Source organism: Filicampus tigris, chromosome 7 (assembly GCF_054856515.1).
Source record: "Filicampus tigris isolate MCC_2025a chromosome 7, RoL_Ftig_1.0, whole genome shotgun sequence".
NCBI classification, from domain to species: Eukaryota; Metazoa; Chordata; class Actinopteri; order Syngnathiformes; family Syngnathidae; genus Filicampus; species Filicampus tigris.
The window spans coordinates 4,075,704-4,094,387 of NC_141223.1; the positions used below are offsets into that span (position 1 = coordinate 4,075,704).

The following is an 18,684-nucleotide window of genomic DNA, read 5'->3' on the forward strand; positions in this document are numbered from 1 at the left end:
CGTCTCGGAGGAGCCGAATGACTGAAGCTTGTGTGTTGCTCCAGATTCAGAGAAAAAAAACGGAGGGGAAAAAAAAGCAATTTTTTTTTATACCTGTGTTTTCTACAGTATACCTATAGAATATGATGCGGCCTCTATTTTTTTTTTCTTTTTGTTTTGTACATGCCAGGCCATGGGTATCTTCCTCGCCATTCATATCAACCGCGTTTTTTTTTTTTTTTCTAAATGAGGCTTCCTATGGTTCACTTTCCACCCCAAACAGCTGCTACCCATTCTTCCTTATTATCGCAGAGAACAGAGCCTTTAGGAGAACAGCCCAGTTAGTACTTAGCAGCATGCATCTTAGCCTAGCGCGGCTAACTAGCCACAGCAGACCTGCATTCCAACACTGTGCAGTCAGCCTGTAAACTTTTGTAGCATACTTGGCAATTAGTGACTCACCTTTCATGCACTCCGGCTCATATTAGAGAGCAGCATGGATGATTTCTTTCAAACTTATATTAGGGTGGCAGTATTTTAATTTCCCCCAAATAGGCTACTGTATGACATTCGACAATTCATAGTTTTGTGAAAGATTAACGTCATTTGGTGCCAAGGTCCTGCATGTTTTTTGTTTTTTTTTGTACATGTATCATTGTGAAACAAGAATGAGGGCAGATATGTTGTGAATTCAACATTCCGCAAAGGTTGAATCAAGGCAACTGAACTCTTTTTGATTGTAAACTGTGCAGCAAAAGCAGCACCATTTTGTAACATGCCCACCCCAGGTAATAATAATGCAGCAGTTTTAGGTCTTTTTTAGTTTTGTAGGTCAGATCTTTGACTTTTCTGCAGGCAATTCTTACATCATATTTTAACATTTTAAACCGTAAAAGAAGTTGAATGTAATTAATTAATACTGATTACTGATACTCTCTTCTTGAACTTGTATTGAGCAAAAAGAACTGTTTCTTTCATTCTTCACCAACTGTCTTAAAGTTCATAATCAATCTTATTCGGTCAATATCATCTGTGTCGTAGGAACATTCCGTTTCATGCTCTCATACTGATATTTGTCAGGAGAATGCCACTCATTGGTTTTCTACTCATCTTTATTAGCATAACAAATCAGGGGTAAGAGGCTAAGGCCTTGTTTACACGTAGCCGGGCTTTTTTTTTTAAACAACCAAATATTTCTCCCCCACTCCGTGTTGGAATACACATCCTCGTTAGTTAAAGACGCAGCTACAGTTACACTACACTGCGGAAATGCGTTTTCAAATGCATGCCAAGCCTCTAGGCGGCAGTAGTTAGCCGAATACTGTCCATTCAAAGGGACTTCCGTCCTTTGACGTCACTTCTACGAAACCAAAAATACGGCGCCAGGCTCGTTCGGGAGGACCGACAAGAGGTCAGAACTGCTGTTAAACATTTCAACGAGAAGCTGGTTGCGGGCAAATAAGTTAGCAAAAAGCGCCTCGAGAATGGCTAGAACAAGCGCAGCTTCGCGGGCATCCGTGTTGACTCCAGTCGCGCAAGCGACGTCAGAGCAGTTTTGTCGCATAATGAAGACGTAAATCTCTGGGTCTAACTGTAATTCGGAGAACATTGCTTCGAGGATTGCACACATATGTAGGTCACCTCCCCCCCGTTCAATCCAACGACGGCTGTTAACTCTCAAGAAGCCGTTGACGCACTGTGGATCGTTTATTTGCCTGCACTCAGTGTTTGTTGCCGTTATTGTTTCCCTCATATCCTTGGCAACTGGCCTTGGGGGCATGTTGGTCCCTAATCACCAGATATCGTCTTGGCAGTCAGCATGTCCCGCACAATTCAGCTGCACACAGCCGCGCACAAGCTGTTGTTTGACAGGATGCAAAAGGTGGTGGGAGAGGGAGGGGGTTACAGGATATTGGTGGGCTCACTGCTGTGATGCCTGCAAAATATCCTACCCACGCACTAAACACGGGAGATGGCAGAGAGTAATATCAGAGCTGACGCAACAGGTCCTAAAATTTAAGGGCGAGGGCTTACCTGCTCAACTTGGAGCTGTTTGTATTTCAAACTGCTGTGGTGGTCATTTTTCCTGACAGTCTTAAAAGCTTTTCGGAGTTATTCACCACTAATCCTTTCTGACAATCACAGCTGCTCACTAACACATTGTTTTTGTTCTTCCTTTTTTTTGTTCTTTGTTTCCAGGTCAGGACAGCTTTAAGCGACGATAAACCATTTAGTGGGTGTTTTTGTAACGCATTACACAAGAAGGAGCAGAAGGGCTGTCAAGAGAAGAAAAATGTAAGAATATAATCAAGAAGCTGTGACAAGTTACACATAACCAGCTAATATTGAGCTCGACTCCTACCTTCTGATCATAGTCAATTTCCCAATCATTTTCGCAGTTCAGACGCCTCCAACTTTACTGTTTTGCAATCATTTATTAGCTGTGTTCACTGCCAGGGTGGAACTCAAAACCCCATGTTTCACAAATCCTCTAAAGAGCGTACAATTACTTTGACATTTCAGGAAACACTTTTATTTACTTTCTCGCTGAGAGCTTAATTAGGGAAAGAAATGACACTACTTCCATGATTAAAGCGCAATTCAGCCAAGGGACAGTTTAGTTACCTTGGCATTGGTACAAAAAACAGCTAGTTATATCGCGTCATATCATAATCTCCGCTCAAACCACAGCTTGAAAAGTTATCGGTCGATTTGCAGAACTTGTGTGGAATGAATGAGCAGCCTGTAATATGTTAAGAATTACAGTTAGTTTCCCCTAGCTGAAGTATTCAACGTAATTAAGTAAATATTTAATTAAACTAATACCTTTCACTGTAAAAGGAAATGATGTTCACTTCACACCCAGCCTAATAATTGTGAAATATGTTTATTATCACAGTTATAATGAAACTGCACATAAAAAAAAACAAAAAAAAACATAGGTAAATAAAAGAAAAGATGTGAGCGTATGCGACGAGAGAACACCACATTCTACATATTAGATGACTGGCCGCAAACTGAGGAGAGTAGGACATGTACTAATGAATGCTGATAAATGACGGATAAAGCAAAGGCATGAGTGAGTGGCAGAGGACATAATACACTCCTGTGGTGCGCTCCTTTCCTTCAGCCGGGGTGGTCCACTGGCGAGATAACCTCAGCCAGACAGCCGTGGGTGATCGAGATCAGATTGAGATGACAGACTCAAGTGCTGCTTGCCCACACATGCACACATGCACACACACACACACGGGCTGGTTGGAAAATTCTGCAATAGTCAAAATTTTCTGACAATATGAAGCTACATTTTAAAGGTTGCTTTTTAACATAAAAGAATATATCGTCGCTGCCATGTGAAAAACACTTATCTCCAATTTCGGGAACCTTTTTTTAATTTTCACTTTAATGCGATGTCTGTAACGCGGAAACATGATTCATGCAAAAATAAGAAAACGGAAAAAAAAATGGAGGTAAGTGTTTTTGCAAGCCTGTGTGCTCTTGTACACCCCCTTCAGTGAGGCAGAGTACTGTCTGCCTCACCTATCGCTTTTTTTATCTCATGCAATCAAGCAAAAGGAAAATATGTAACACAGAAATATTAAATACATTCGCCTGACTATGGAAAATTAGAGTGCATATCAAAAGTGTGTGAAAACATATTGCACAAGCGTAGGAGCGACAAAAACAGGCACATGCCAATCGCAGACATTCATCCTAGCTAGCGAGGGATTGCGCAATCAGAGGTGAAGCGAGGCCGTTCGCTGCCACACTTTGCATGTCGCCCATGTACTTGAACAGGAAATATGCAAATGCCGCAGTTTTGACTATGAAATCGTGGACATGAAAAAGAAAATCAATACTAAGCCCTGACCATCCATCCGTGATCGGAACCGCTTACCCTCACGAGGGGCGTGGGCGTGCTGGCGCCTGTCCCAGCTGCCTCCGGGCAGTAGGCGGAGTACACCAGCCAATCGCAGGGCACACATAGACGATTTAGCCATTCACACCTAGGGACAATTTAACCTACTAATCATGTTTTTGTTGTGTGGGAGAAAACCTGAGTACCCGTAGAAAACCCACACAGACACGGGGAGAACATGCAAAGTCCACACAGGAAGGCCGGGGCCCGGATTTTGAAGCCACGACGGCAAACGGTGGAATGTGATTCCTCAAAGCCGAAGAGCAAAGCCCATTTTTCGACATCCCTCTAAAACAGTTGACAAATTCCGTACAATTTGGTTTAGTATAAGAAACGACTTTATATTGCATCCGCAGCTAGGCTATTGTGGCGCCTCACTCAAAAGAACCGCGACAGCAATCTGGAAGCAGACTAGCATTTCTCCAACGACTAGCTATGAATGATTGTTTCCATTCGCGTTGCATTAACATCACTAAGAGGAAAAAAACCCAAAACATGATTTGTTCTGGCAAGGGCATGAGTACCATGCCAAAGTCTTGATGTCCATAAAATTTGTTGTTTTAAGTGAGCCACAACGACCATTGTCTGATAACATCCGTGTACGTCACATTTTAATCAAGTTATACAGTAACCTATTTCAGAGAAATAAAACACAGACTATTAGACATATTTTGCAGCAGCAACAAAGGCTGGATTTTGATCTATTAATCCCGGGGGAAATTCATGCCAGTTGTGGCGTTAGTCCACGTGGCAGCCGAGAACCCTGTCACTGAAGCGCCACTGTATTTTCCGTTCGACACGGCCCATCCCCTTTTCTGCTTGGACATGCATTTCAAGAGCCCCGTGTCCACGCGTGGGTAGCGACCACCACGGAAGTAAACAATACGTTTGTGACTTACTCCCACCTCTGCGTGTATGCCACTAATTGGCAAATTGCGTTGACGTTAGGCAGGACTAATGAAGCCCAAAAGTTTAGTAGCGATACAAGATTTTCATCGGGCAAACTGGACCAATTGCGTTTTCCCCATTTGTTTGTTAACTAGAAGGCGACTTCCCGGAACAGATGTGCTGTGCCATATTCCGTGGTGGGGATGCTTCCACTGAGGCCATAGTGACAAATAAATACTGCAGCTGGGCATTTTACAAAAAAAAATTAGCGGTCCCTTGATCGCCTACAGACGGGGTACACTTCCGCCGTCCGTCTATCCGCCTTTCCAGCCGGAAAAAAATAGTAATCATCTATAGGCCGGTACGACTATGATTTTAAATTGGCTTCCGTTAGCGTTTCCGACTACCAACTAGCTACCCCCCCCCCGCCGGGCGATATTTGAAACGAAAAGACTGGCTCACTGCGGCGCGGAAGCCTCATCAACGCGTCTCCTTTTAGCACCTTCCGGGACCTTTTTGGAGCTTTATGTACCTTTAAGGATCTCGCAAAGCCTGGCCGCATTTAAAGGAGACGCATTTAGTCCGGCCCTCAGATAAATACATTAAAATATGCAGTCAATTCTGTATCTACACCTTCATACAGATCCTCACAAAAAAATCTATATTGCTTTTTTTTTTTTTGTTTGTTTGTTTTTGCAAAGTCCTGTATCGCAAAAAATCATGCCGATTGTGTTTAAAGATACATTCAGATGCAGGTTCAGAAACCTGTGTCGGAATGTCGCCGTCAATGACAGGTGCCCTATTTTTTTTGTTTTTTTAATATTGCGCTGGTCATCTTGTCTTGTCATCGTTTCCTCTAGTCCATTCGTCATATGGAACTTTATGGTACCCGGAGATTCATGGCGTGCTGACAGACTGAAAACATACAGCTCGGATTGGAATTTACGAGCTAAGGAAATGTGTAGTCACCCGATATGTATTTTTTCCACTTCACCATGTTTCTCAGTGAATATACTGTGTGTGTGTGTGCGAGAGAGAGAGAGAGGTTTGTGAGAGGTGTGATCCCAGAGATCATTGTCTGCGGGTCCAGACGGCACCGACTCAGGTTCTCTGTGTGGTTTCGCTAATCTGCCGTAATTATGTCTCACAGCCAGCTCACTCCCAGTCATGCACATACACAATGATCTCTCTCTCTCTCTCTCTCTCTCTCTCTCTCTCGCCCTCTCCCAGAGTGTTGTGGCTGCCTTTGGGTGGCTAGCTTTGCTTGTGTGTGTGTGTGTGCCTGTGTATGTGTGCAACATTGTATCATGCAAATGACCCTGCCAACGGGGTGCTCCCCCTCCCCCGACTCCTTCAGGGTGGAAGAAAGACACGAGTCAAAAATACCTTGCGTGAGTCAACATATAGTAAAAGGTGTCCAGTGTACGATTCGCGCGCGCGCGCCCATCGCTCGCCACTTCCCTCGTCCCGCCTCTGTGACGCACACATTTCTTGTTGTTTATCAGCCGTTGCGCCTCAGGCTGTGTGGTGACTCAGAGGCAGTGTGGACTTCCTAATTCCAGACTACCTGATTGGAGTTCACAAGAGCGCCACTGAGAGGGAACGCAATATTATAAAGCCTATATATTTCTTCTGCGACTCATCGAGCTGTTATCGGCAGAATATAAACATTAGAGGGGGAAGTCAACCCAAACGTATTTTTTTCAAGAATTTGTTCTATGCAGGCCCCGCTAGTTGAAACAAGGCATAAGAGTTAATCCACCTGTTTTTAGCTATGTCCGGGGGCGGCCATTTTGTCACTTCTGTCGACTGAAAATGACATGACAACCGCTCAGGGCTCAGGTAACGACCAATCACGGCTCAGCTGTTGTCTGAAGCTGAGCCGTGATTGGTGCTTATCTGAGCGACCGTGATGTCATTTTCAGTCTGCGACAAAATGGCCGCCCCCATGCGATGGCTAAAAACATTCCATTTTGTTGCTTAACTCAAATTCCACAAACAGAATCAGAATACTTCAACTAGTGGACCTGCATAGAACACATTCTTAAAAAAAAAAAAAACGTTTGAGTTCACTTCCGCTTTAAGTCAGAGTTGGACTTTGGGAGGAGCTTATCATTGAACTAAACGTACATAACATTGCTGCTTCCCAACCCCAAAAACGAAACTCTCCCACAATCACTTCTAAAGTTATTCCTTTGAACCTTCCGTGTCAACCGCAACTATGTGCTCTGAATCTCCCATTCGACAAACATTTTTAGGTGTAGAGCCTCAAAAATAATAAAGTCCATTTGATTCGCCCAAAGTCGCTATCCCCGAGGTCACCCGGTACATGTGCGAGAGACTTCCCGGGCACGAGAACCGGAACGTGTCGGCCATTGTTGTGGCCCTGGCTCATTCATATTGCAGTGTTGTGCAAGTGAACTCTGTTTAACCCCACGACAGCATTCATTTATTCAGAAGGCTGCTTGGTCTCACGGAGCAAACCTGTTCCTTCCACTCTCTGGGCGGTTTAACTTGACTGACGTCGCGTGTGTTAATATCGCTCTCTTCTTCTCTGCCGAACCTCCAAAAGATATTGCATGCTTCCTGGTTGAACACACGCACACATGCACAGAGGCACACTCGGGCGCACAAAAGCCTCACAAAGCTTTTTTTTTTTTTTTTTTTTGGACTAAAATGCGTGCCTGGCTGCTTGCTTTAACGCACACACGGGCGCGCACACGCACGCGCGCGGCCGCGGCGCAAGCGCTCTTATTTAAACTGATGTGAGTGCTGTCACGACATCCCGACTAGTCCTATTTGTTCCTCAGAAGCCTTGGCGTGAGAGAGCAGGGTCACCCCACTGGCTCTCATGCAAATCCATTCAGTGCACACGCACGCACACACACACACACACACACACACACCCACGCACGCACTTAATAGTCCTGCAGATAAGCAAAAAGACAGAGAGAGAGACGGACAAGCAAGCAGGCAGGCAGGAGGGCAGCCATGTAAAGAGTCATGAAAACCTGTCAGCAGTCAGGCAAATCAAACAAAGACGAATCAAGCCAGACATGGAAACACGTTTTCATAAAGTATATGAATCAGCACGCAAGTCCCGATCGCCTCACGTGGCTAGCATGAGCCAGCTAGCGCTATGCTATTACTGAAAATTCATGACGCAGCTCCATAGGGCGTACGTTTTTCTTGTGCTTATTGGCAGGTTGTGTGAATGTTCAGCTCGTGAAAATGGGTTCACATCCGGATGGCCCAAGACCAGATGACCAGATCAGTATGTGAGTTACTTCCTTGTATACTTTTTCCTACTCCTCGTTGACAAGCGCTTTTAAAATAGTTTTGTCATCAAAAGGGCAATGGCAACGTTTGCTTCGGCATGTTCATCTGATCCATCAGAATACGTTGCAGTTTTTGCTCAGTCGCGTTGGTACCTTTCCCATATCAGAAGTGACGTTTGCAAATCGGTTTGTACGTCCCCAAAGCAATTTGCACAAGTAGCAAAAGAAACACTTGGATTTATGTGGAGCAAATAAATCAATGAATTTGGTGACTTTTATTGTTGTGACAAAACACCGTAAAGCTTAGCCCTAAGAAGATTGCTCAATATGACAAATTGTGTTATATTTAATACAAAACACAACATCTGCTCTAGGCTAGAATATAACAGATGGGTTGAGGCAGTTTCATTGATGATGATTAAATGTTTTGGGGGATTTATTGTAGATTGGCTTTGGCTTTTGCTTCAATTATGCCTCATATAAACCTTCCGTATTTATTATGTTTTGCAGTGACACTCTAAAGACTTAAAAAAAAAAAAAAATCTATAACGTCATTCAAATCATCCATCGGCTCATTTTCTATACCGCTTACCTTGTTCAGGGTCACCGCAGGAGATTGATTCTATCTGAGTTTATTCAGGGTGAAAGGCAGGCCTACACCCTGGAGGTACAAGGCAATCCCGGGTCGATATTGAACCTATGTGAACTTCTGCACATGGCCTCCATGAACGAATCGGTACAGCGTGGAATCCTCGGCAGTTGGAAGCCCAATCTGGAATTTCGAACAAAAATTTGAGGGGAATATGCCTCCGAATAATGACGTGTGTTACACCTCACAAGTGTTCGGGACTATTATCAATGTTTTTTCTTTTTCTTTACTTGCGTTAAAAAGATGGACCAGCCTTAACAAGGAATTGTAGTTGAGAAGGAGAAGAAGTTGCAAAAGCATTAAAGTGGAAGTCAACCCAAACACATTTTTTTTTCAAGAATATGTTCCCAGCAGCCCCACTAGTTGAAACACGGCATTCTGATAAATATGAAATATGAATTAAGCAGCAAAATCCACCCGTTTTTAGCCATCTCAGGGGGCGGCCATTTTGTCACTTCTGTCGACTGAAAATGACATCACAACTGCCCAGGGGCCCAAGAATACAAGTGAGCTATGATTGGTCGTTACCTGACACCTGCGCAGTTGTGGTGTCATTTTCAGGCGGCAGACGTGACAAAATGGCCGCCCCCAGAGAAGGCAAAAAAACGGGTGGATTAACTCTTATTCCACAAACTTCACCTATTCCACTAGTTGAAACAAGGCATTCTGATTAATTTTGCGTTAGTGGAATATAAATTAAGCAGCGAAGGGCACTCGCTTTTAGCCATCTTTGGGGGCGGCCATTTTGTCTTCTGTCGAGTGAAAATGACTGACCTGTTTTCTGAAGCTGTGAGCAGTTCTGATGTCATTTTCAGGCGACAGAAGTGACAAAATGGCCGCCCCCAGAGATGTCTTAAAACGAGTGGATTAACTCTTATTCCACAAACGCAATATTTATCAGAATGCCTTGTTTCAACTCGTGGGCTTGCGTAGAACATATTCGTGAAAAAAACAAGTTTGGGCAAAGGGGAAGTCAATTTTTCTCTTTCCCTTCCTTCCTATTGGACACATATTTTTGGATCGCGGAACAGCTTGTGTTTGACCTTACAGTTTATATAAATTGTAGAGCAAAATCGTAAGGATGAAAGCAGAGCGCAAAAGATCTACTGATCTTGCGTCTTAAACACAATCACGCACATAACAAACAATCAGACAATATAACAGGAAAATAACACTGTGTCACAAGACAATGATGCAAAGTTGTATTTGAATCTCAGACACCGAGGCATCTTGCCTGATAAATATTGAGGAATTTCAGTAAACATTTTTGAACATTTTATGTTCAGAAATCCAGTCCTTGAAGGGAAGTGATCCTACTCCAGACTATAGTTTGATGAGATCAACCTGCGTGCTTGGCCGTCTGATTTTGTCCCACATAACTGTTGTTTAGCCCCAGCCCAAATATGTCAAGCGTGACAATATTAGTCATTTCATGCCCAAAAAAAAAAAAAAAAAAAAGAATTGTGGGTCATATTCAAACTCCCCATCATAAATCCATGCATGCGCACATAGACACACAGACACTTTTCCCTGTCACCCCCCCCTCCTCCTCCTCCTCCTCCTCCTCCTCCCAAACCCCCCCTCCACACACATACACGCAAGCATGCTTCATTATACACTTGCCCACATAGCGTGCCGGAAACAGACTCAATAGATGCCAAGTCCCTGCAGGCTGAGTGCCCCTAAAACACTGGATGCACCTTCCCAAATTAGGTTAATTTGTTTTTCCGAGACTGCTCAAAACAAAACACCGTCAAATATTTGTATTTTTTTTTTTTTTTATCCTAAAAAGTTCAATAGTCCAATCGTAATGTCAAATTCGGAGATGTATGAGCTACATTGAAATGATTGTAACTGCAATAGCGGAGATACTCCTGAGCGTGTGAGGCAAAACGCAGAGCTGGAAAAAAAAATGCTACATTTTGAATGCCTTAAAACTACAACTTCTGAACTTCTTGTGCGCTCTTAACGCAAGGGCATTTAAGGTCATTAGAGTTTCAAAAGGGCCAAGGAGAAACGGAGGAAAAGAGTTCAAAGTTGTGTCCTTTGCCATGGCAGGGTGTGAGGTCTGATTGTTGTCTGCCTGACTGCAGCGTTTCACCCCCTCAGTCACGTTCACCAGTCTCTTCCTCCTGCGGGGGAAGATAAACAAGCACGGAAGGTAGGCTAGACTTGAGTGGGTGCGTGTGCGTGCGTGCGCGCGCGCGAGTGTGTGTGCGCGTGCAACGTGCATCCCAGTCTGCACGATTCATTGACGGCTCCATAAATAGCACGACATGCAAACCAAATGAAATCATTTCAAATCGCTCTCTCCCTTCTCTTGCTGTTTTGTTACAAAAGGTGACATTAACCCAGATTTGGACTCAGGTTTGGCTTGGTCAGCCACAAAGAATTGAGGGCATTGATATCACAGAAAAAGGCAAAAAAAAGAAAAAAAAATCTGTCTGAGGACATTTGTAGTTCGTCTAATACCATGAGATGATTGGCCCTCTAAAAGCCCCTGCAGGAATGTCTGGCCGTAATTCCGCATTACTTCTGAGACAATACATTAAATGCACACGACCCAAACAGTGCATGTCGTGAGCGACACATGCGAGCACAGTCGGCGGAGCTCAACAAACGGCGTTTGCAGGTGTTTCTAACCAAAAAAAAAAAAAGAAAAAAGTGCTTTACCAACTGTATTGATTGTTTATTAGTTTCAAGGATTATCCATGTCTATTTAACCGATTGAGATGAACCATGAAACTTTTGTTACGGATGACTATATTCTGAAAGTAGAAGCAGGAAGAATGCGCCCACATGTATGTTAATGTAACGTAGGGCTGCTCGGTTATGAAAACAATATTAATCACGATTATTTTGGTAATCGTTGAAACGACGATTATTCAAACGATCATTTATTTTGAGGTTCGAACCATGAAAATGTTTATATGCAAAAAAAAAAAAATGTAAAGACAAATATATGTCTTTGAAACATCATCCAAGTTCCCTTTGGACCAAACAAAATGGATCTAATTAGTTATTATAAAATAAAAAAGGTGCAAATAATATTCAAGTATGATTTCCTTGCGTAATCGTTTTTTTACGATTATGCCAATTTTGTGGAGTGTAATAATCTTAATGGTAATTGAATTTCGATAAATTGCACAGCCCTAACGTAATGAATACTTCCTAATGGGCTATGTGGCAAGCATATTTTATCTTGATGCCATTTAGAAAGTACTACACAATACAATATTTTTAAATGACACGTTTCTGAAACATGCAGGATATTTGAAATTTGAGAGTCCCTCGAGCACGAAACATAAATGATTGATTTTATCAATTAGTTCCATGTGGATGGTCCCAGTGTGTGCATGTTCCTGCTGAACGTTGTAATGAATGTGCATCCATGAAGTCATTTAATTTATGCCTACTTTTTTTTTTTTTTTTTTTCCCCGAAAAGAACAATGTCCCCAAAAGAGGCATCCATTTGAGTAAACACTCTACCATAACACGTTTGCGTCCTCAAGATGTTGCATCCAAATGCAATTTGGCCCACGCGCTTTATTCTTTTGTGGCTCACTTTCGAAGTGGTGTGCCTTTGTGTGTTTCCAGTCACGACTCAGGCATGCGCCCATGCAGAATAGATGAATTCATAAACAGCTTGCCATCGCTCACATTAGACTGATTAATAGTTCAATCAGGGCTAAAACGGACAAAATGTCACCGGGGGATAGTTGTCATGCAAAATCAGGCTTTTTCTATCCGCGTCCATCCAAAGGGATCGGCCTGCTTAACGCTGTCACAGAGCGTTACTAATTTATCTGTGCTGCGTGCGCCGCCGATTGAGGATCTCTGTTCTACTGTTTAAATGCAGAGCCCGGAGACAGTAGGGGGGGGGAGGGGGTGATGGGGGGGGGGGGGGGCATTGAAGCCATTAGTGTGCGTGAGCTCCAAGCCTGCTCTTTGATTGGGCAGACTTTTTGCGTGCACTCGTGGCTGTTTACATGACAAAAACTCTTTAATATCAAGTAAATCCTTGCCGTGTCTGCGAGACTTCTTAGTCGTGTCATTATCTTCGTGCGTTTGTCCCCCCCCACCCCCCACCCCCCGTGTCCTCTCACTCTATTTCCCTCCGATGGCCCGAGAGGGCGTTTCATGTCTGGCATGCGGCCACGCACGGAGGACCATCTGACAGGAGTGGCCGCCGGCCCCAAGTTGGCCAGAGGTATTTAACGTGGGGTCAAGTGTTGGCTTGGCGTGATGCTTTGCCTTCACTAATGGTGAGCTGATAGATAAATGCCCTGAAAGCGTGCGCGGACACATACCAGACAGAAGCCGGGTTAGGCTTGTATTACCGCTCTCCTCGCACAACCCTCCCGCATGCCACGTTAAAACCGAGGCACATTTTCAAACTATACATCGCAGGGGATTAACCGGCCACCGTATTTCGAAAATGAGTCCGATATTTGGCAATGTTCCGATATTGGCTGCTACTCAGAAAAAAAAAAAAAAAAAAAAAAACCCATCATGTACAGCCTATAGGCTTAATACCTTAAGATTGACTTGATTAATCTATTGAACAGCGTGCGCATCAAATGGGTTTAATATGGTGCACATCACGCTAAGGGATTTAGCCCGACATTAACCTCCTTGGCTAAGAGCTATTAATCAGTTTACCGCCCACCTTAAATCCTGAAAAGTTTACTTGATATTCTGGGCTAATGGGGCGGAGGACGCGGCATCTGACGACTCGACGGAGCCTAAGGCCCGCCGTGTGCAGTGGAGCCTCGAAGGGCTACGGGAAATAGTGGAACTTGGAAAAAATGAAGGAATCTCAAGGTGTCACCATCATAAATCCTTTGATAAATTTAATCAACTGTTTCATATGCAGTATTACTTGATGCCGATTGCAATACGACCCTCCCTTTTGTGTGGCCTTTGTGTGGTATTAAGTGGAAGCTTTTAACCTGTTTTGAAATTTGTTTGGTGCAAAAAAATGATTTTTTTTGGGGGGGTTCAATTCAGTGATCATTTATTGGTATCAAACCAGTATCAAACCAGTTTTTTAAGGCTGTTCAAGTTTTTAAATTAAAAAATATGCTATAATACGAATGATTTAGGACCTAATACAGACCCTTGAGGAACCCCACCAGTGACTTTTAATATCTTGGAGTTGAGCTTTTAACGGCAAGTGGATGCGACAAGCTAAAAGACAGTTTGTGAGGATGAGACAATGAGACGATGTTTGCCCCGGCCACCTCGCTGTCGGGTTTCTTGTCTGACGTGTTGAAAGCCACTTTCAGCGTGAACCTGAATGGTTTTTAATTCTCGCTATTCCTCCTTCTTCTCTGTTTGTTTCCAGGAGACAAGGAGAACCGCGCGGAGGCACGGGAGGAGATGAAGGAAGCGATGACACTGATGTCTCCTCACCGTTTTCCTACCCGCCCACTCGCTGATGAGATAAAAGAGGTAGGCAGTCATTCTAGCACGCATTCATTCTTACTACCTTCCAAAGCAACGTCTTAGCCTGAAACGGCATCGACACAACATATGAAAAAGGAACTCATGCAATTACATATTGAATGCGCTGCACTTGATTTCCTTCCGTATGCTGCATGGGCACACAAGACAATAAGTCAACGCTGTCAGGTTTAAGCATCCATCTGTTTTACGATAAAGCCGGCAGAAGTAAAACGGCGATGATGGTGTGTGTTGCTTTATATTCTCGTCAATGTCAGGTGGCGCTCCCGCGTCTCCATATGATGCACCATATGCCATGAATATGAATCAGCTCGGCTATTTGTGTCGCATATCTCTTCGGCGGGAAGAACGGGCGCTAACGCAGGAGATGTATATTGTAGGTCAAAGAAAATCACCCTCACTGATACTTTTTTGGGGATGCCATGACATGATTAAATGTACTTTGGCACAGAGATACCCAAGTAAAGAAACGTAATTTTACATACATTCAGAATGAAACCAGTCGCTCGTCTTTCGCCTGACTTGGGCTTCAGAAACGCAAGGTCACGATTCGAATCCTGCAGCGGGCAAATGCAAATGGGGAATAGTTGTTGGATGCGTGTTAGCCTGCTTCCTCATCACTATCACGGTGCCTTTGAGCAAGGCACCGAACCCACCGCGCTTATCCGAAGATATGCCAGCACTGCCTTCATGCCCTTTTTCACTCTGAGATCTTTCCGCGCATGCCTGCACGTATGTGCTGGCCCGCACACACAAATGCACATCGGGGTGTGAGATGAATTCCCCCTTGAGGGATTATAATGTGAATTTAAAAAAAAAAAAAAAGGTCACAATTAAGTGGCTTACTCTGACAAAAACAGAGCAAGCCAAGCATGTCATAATGATCTGCCAAGGAAATTTTTGATAGAAAAGAAGTAATACATTTTTGACATATAATTAGTAAGGATGTCACAATATCGGCGATATCGCGATATTAAATTCGCCACAATATCGTCGTCGTCATATCACGATATTAATAGCAGGAAATCTGTTGAAAAGCCCAAGTTGTTTTCCAGTTGTGCAGTTCCAGCAGGAAGTCAGCGGTATCGGTGGAAAAAAAAAAAACAACAACTTTTATCGTGTAGCCCTCTCTTGTATATCTCTCTTGAGCGTGGCGTCTTTCCCTCCAACCTCTCCATCCATCCATTTCTGTTTGTCAGTGCGCTAACTCAGACGGAACTCCATGTCATTTATTGATTTCTGGCATGGACATCTTTCTCTCTGCGGTGGTCTGTTTGTTAAGCATCACAAGGGGCACGCGATCATCACGCGAAGAGCAAGGGCAGTCAAATTTTACCCGCCCCCCCCAACCAACAACCCCCGATCATCTCTGTCCTTCCACTTGGATTCCTATAGGTCCGCAAAATAGTAGGATGTTCTGGGCTTAACCCCCTGCTGAGAATACTTCCAACATCATTTATTGGAGAAGGTCTAGGGTGGCTGGGCCGGGGGAGGGGAGGGGAGGGGTGGGGGGTGTTGTTGGGGGCTATGGATGGAGAACAAGAAACAACAGCGCCAGTGTGCCACGCAAGTGTAAAGCTGTGGGCAGCGCCGCATGCGCTAGTCGGCGTGGGAGGCGGCGTACCAACAGGCTCGTTTAAGTGCTGTTAATCCCGGTGTGCTGGGGGTGCGCTGGCACCAAGGTTTAATGGTGGGCTGCTGAGATGTGACACACACACACACACATACACACAAAGCATAGTTCAAAGCAGGATGACCTTATTTGTCATTCGATGGTATTTTATGTCCAGCCATGCAGGTGCATTTTACCACATATGTGGACCTGTAGCGCTTAATACGTCTCTTCCATCGATCCGGTATCAAGCCTTTAGGGCCACCGTACTTCACACTGTTCAGCGATACGTAAACAGCCCGTCATATATTGTCTCCATCAGAATTCTGTTCAGTTTTTTTTTTTTTTTAACGTGTGATTTTTCGTTGATACGTATATACAGTCTTGGTCTTTTGTCGGTGTCGACGTTCCAAAAGTCTTGGTCTCGATACTCTCTGGTCTCGATGATGTCTCGTTCTCCGTTGCTGTGGTCTTGACGACAACACTATTGCGTGCTTGGCAACGGCAGCGTCGAATGCGACGTGTGAAATAGTTTTTCCTTTCCGCAGAGTAGGGTGGGAGGAGTCGAGATGGAGATTGAAAGCTCTTACGGCTCTTATTGTACCTACGAAAGTGAACTATAGGTGTGACCGTAACATTAACAGGCATTATAAAAAGCGGTTATACATATAGTCGGTTCTTTTAGCAAGCCACATCGTGCTTGTTTGTGGCGTCTTCCACAGTATAAACTCACACATAGCAAATGTCAGTGTGAGAAGGTAAACAATGATCACAGTCTGAACCTCTTAAGGTAGATAGATGAAGGCCTTAGACGCAATGCACCTCGTTGGTTAGTCAACCGAGAATTATCACTTCACACCACAGCAAAAATGCTTTAGAAAGAACACGAAATGTGCAATTGTAATGTCGGTTACAACAGAGGCGGTTATTCCGAGCAATCGTATTTGTGATTGCTTTTCGAATGGATAATGTCATCATGCAGCACTGTACTGTGTGTCATTGGCTGTGTCACACTGATATGATGCCATGCTGACGCAACCATTGTCGTTTCTTCCCACTGTGGATACGAAAGCCAGATTATATTTCAACGTTCCAATGGAGTGTGGCTTCGGTATATGGCGGATATCCAGTAATGTTTCTGTCAAGTGAGACTTACGATGCCAAGTGTGCCCTTTATATAAGTGTCCTCATTAGGGTGGTGAATGAGCCGGAACCTATCCCGGCTGACTTTGGGCGAGCGGCGGGGTTCAGGGGTAGTCAGTCGGTCATAGAGTTAGGGTGAGGAGGAAGTAAACACAACTGTGTAGGTTGTTTTTCCATATTTAAAAGACTCACTTGGATAAGGCAACCCATTAGGATATTTTCAGTTGTTATTGGTTTCAGGGAATATTCTGAAATCCGAACACAATGTGAGTACTCACCCATAAAAGGCAAAGTTTTCCCTCAACTTTGTTGTCATACGGATGTTTACAATTATAATTGATGGGTTGCATGTTTCTTTAGAAAACTCGTAAAATAAAATAAGATATACTGTAATGTAATTTGTCAACCCCAAATTTTTTCCAGAATATGTTCTGTGCAGGCATTAAAAACGGCATTCTGATTAAGATTGCGTTTGTGGAATATAAAATAAGCAGCAAAATACACCCACTTTTAGCCATTTAAGAGGGCGGCCATTTTGTTAATTCCGTCGACTGATGGTGACATCGAAGTTGCTCTGGGCTCAGATAACGACCAATCACGGCTCACCTGTTTCTGAAGCTGAGCCAGGATTGCTCGTTATCTGAGCCCTGATGGTCTGTGATGTCATTTTCAGTCGACAGAAGTGACAAAATGGCCGCCCCCTGAGCTAGCTAAAAACGGGTGGAATTCTCATATTCCACAAATGCAATATTCATCAGAATGCCTTGTTTAGACAAGTTGGCCTGCATAGAACATATCCAGGAAAAAAATGATTGGGTTGACTTCCCCTTTTAAAGGGAAGGTGATGTAACACAGTGGTAAACATGCCCCTGTCCCAATATCCTTTACACAATGACGCCGGTTTTTAATGCACTGCCACCTAAGTGATCAAAGTTCATTCAATGTTGATTTTTGGCCTTGCCGCCTACGTGCAGAGATTTCTCCATATTCTCCTAGTCTTTTGTTGACATTTTGGACTGTAGATGATGAAATTACTGAATTCCTTGCAATATACAGATTTGTCATACAAGCGCTATTTTATGATTGACCGAAACGGTGTCGTACCACATGACACATTATCATCGCATCGCAACAAAAACTAAAGCGGAAGTCAACCCAAACGTATTTTTGTCAAGAATATGTTCCCAGCAGGCCCACTAGTAGAAACACGGCATTCTGATTCATTTTCCATTTGCGGAATATAAATTAAGCAGCAAAATGCACTCGTTTTAAGCCGTCTCTGGGGGCGGCCGTTTTGTCTTCTGTCGATTGAAATGTAGATCGCTCAACTGCTCGCAACGACCAATCACGGCTCAGATTCAGAAAACAAGTCAGCCGTGATTGGTCGTTGTGAGCAGTTGCGCGATGTACATTTCAATCGACAGAAGACAAAATGGCCGCCCCCGGAGATGGCTAAAAACGAGCGCATTAACACTTATTCCACAAACGCAACGTTTCAACTAGCGGCCTTGCATAGAAGATTTTCTTGAAAAAAAAAAAAAATGTTTGCGTTGACTTCCCCCTCTAAGTCAAGTGTACACAAATGTTTCTTTTGCTATCGTTATTGTCGGTCTCCTAATGGTGTCAACCTTCCCCCCTAACTGCCTCCTCCAAAATTCAAAACAACATGAATTTTCCCTTTTCTTACTTGTCAAAGTGAATATTCAACTTTGACACGTCCCCTGCTTGCTAGCATAGTGTTCCAGTGCAA

At 43.8% G+C, this 18,684-nt stretch overlaps 1 long non-coding RNA gene across 2 annotated transcripts in view; it reads left to right on the plus strand.

The window, feature by feature from the left end:
- The first annotated feature begins 1,331 nt into the window (after window positions 1–1,331).
- The window catches only part of LOC147144465 (uncharacterized), a 73,759-nt gene continuing 56,406 nt past the window's right edge, over window positions 1,332–18,684 (plus strand). For both annotated transcript variants that reach the window (XR_015087386.1, XR_015087385.1), the window contains exons 1-3: window positions 1,332–1,390; window positions 2,179–2,274; window positions 14,061–14,167. This is a non-coding gene — a long non-coding RNA (uncharacterized LOC147144465). The remainder of the gene's footprint in view (window positions 1,391–2,178; window positions 2,275–14,060; window positions 14,168–18,684) is intronic.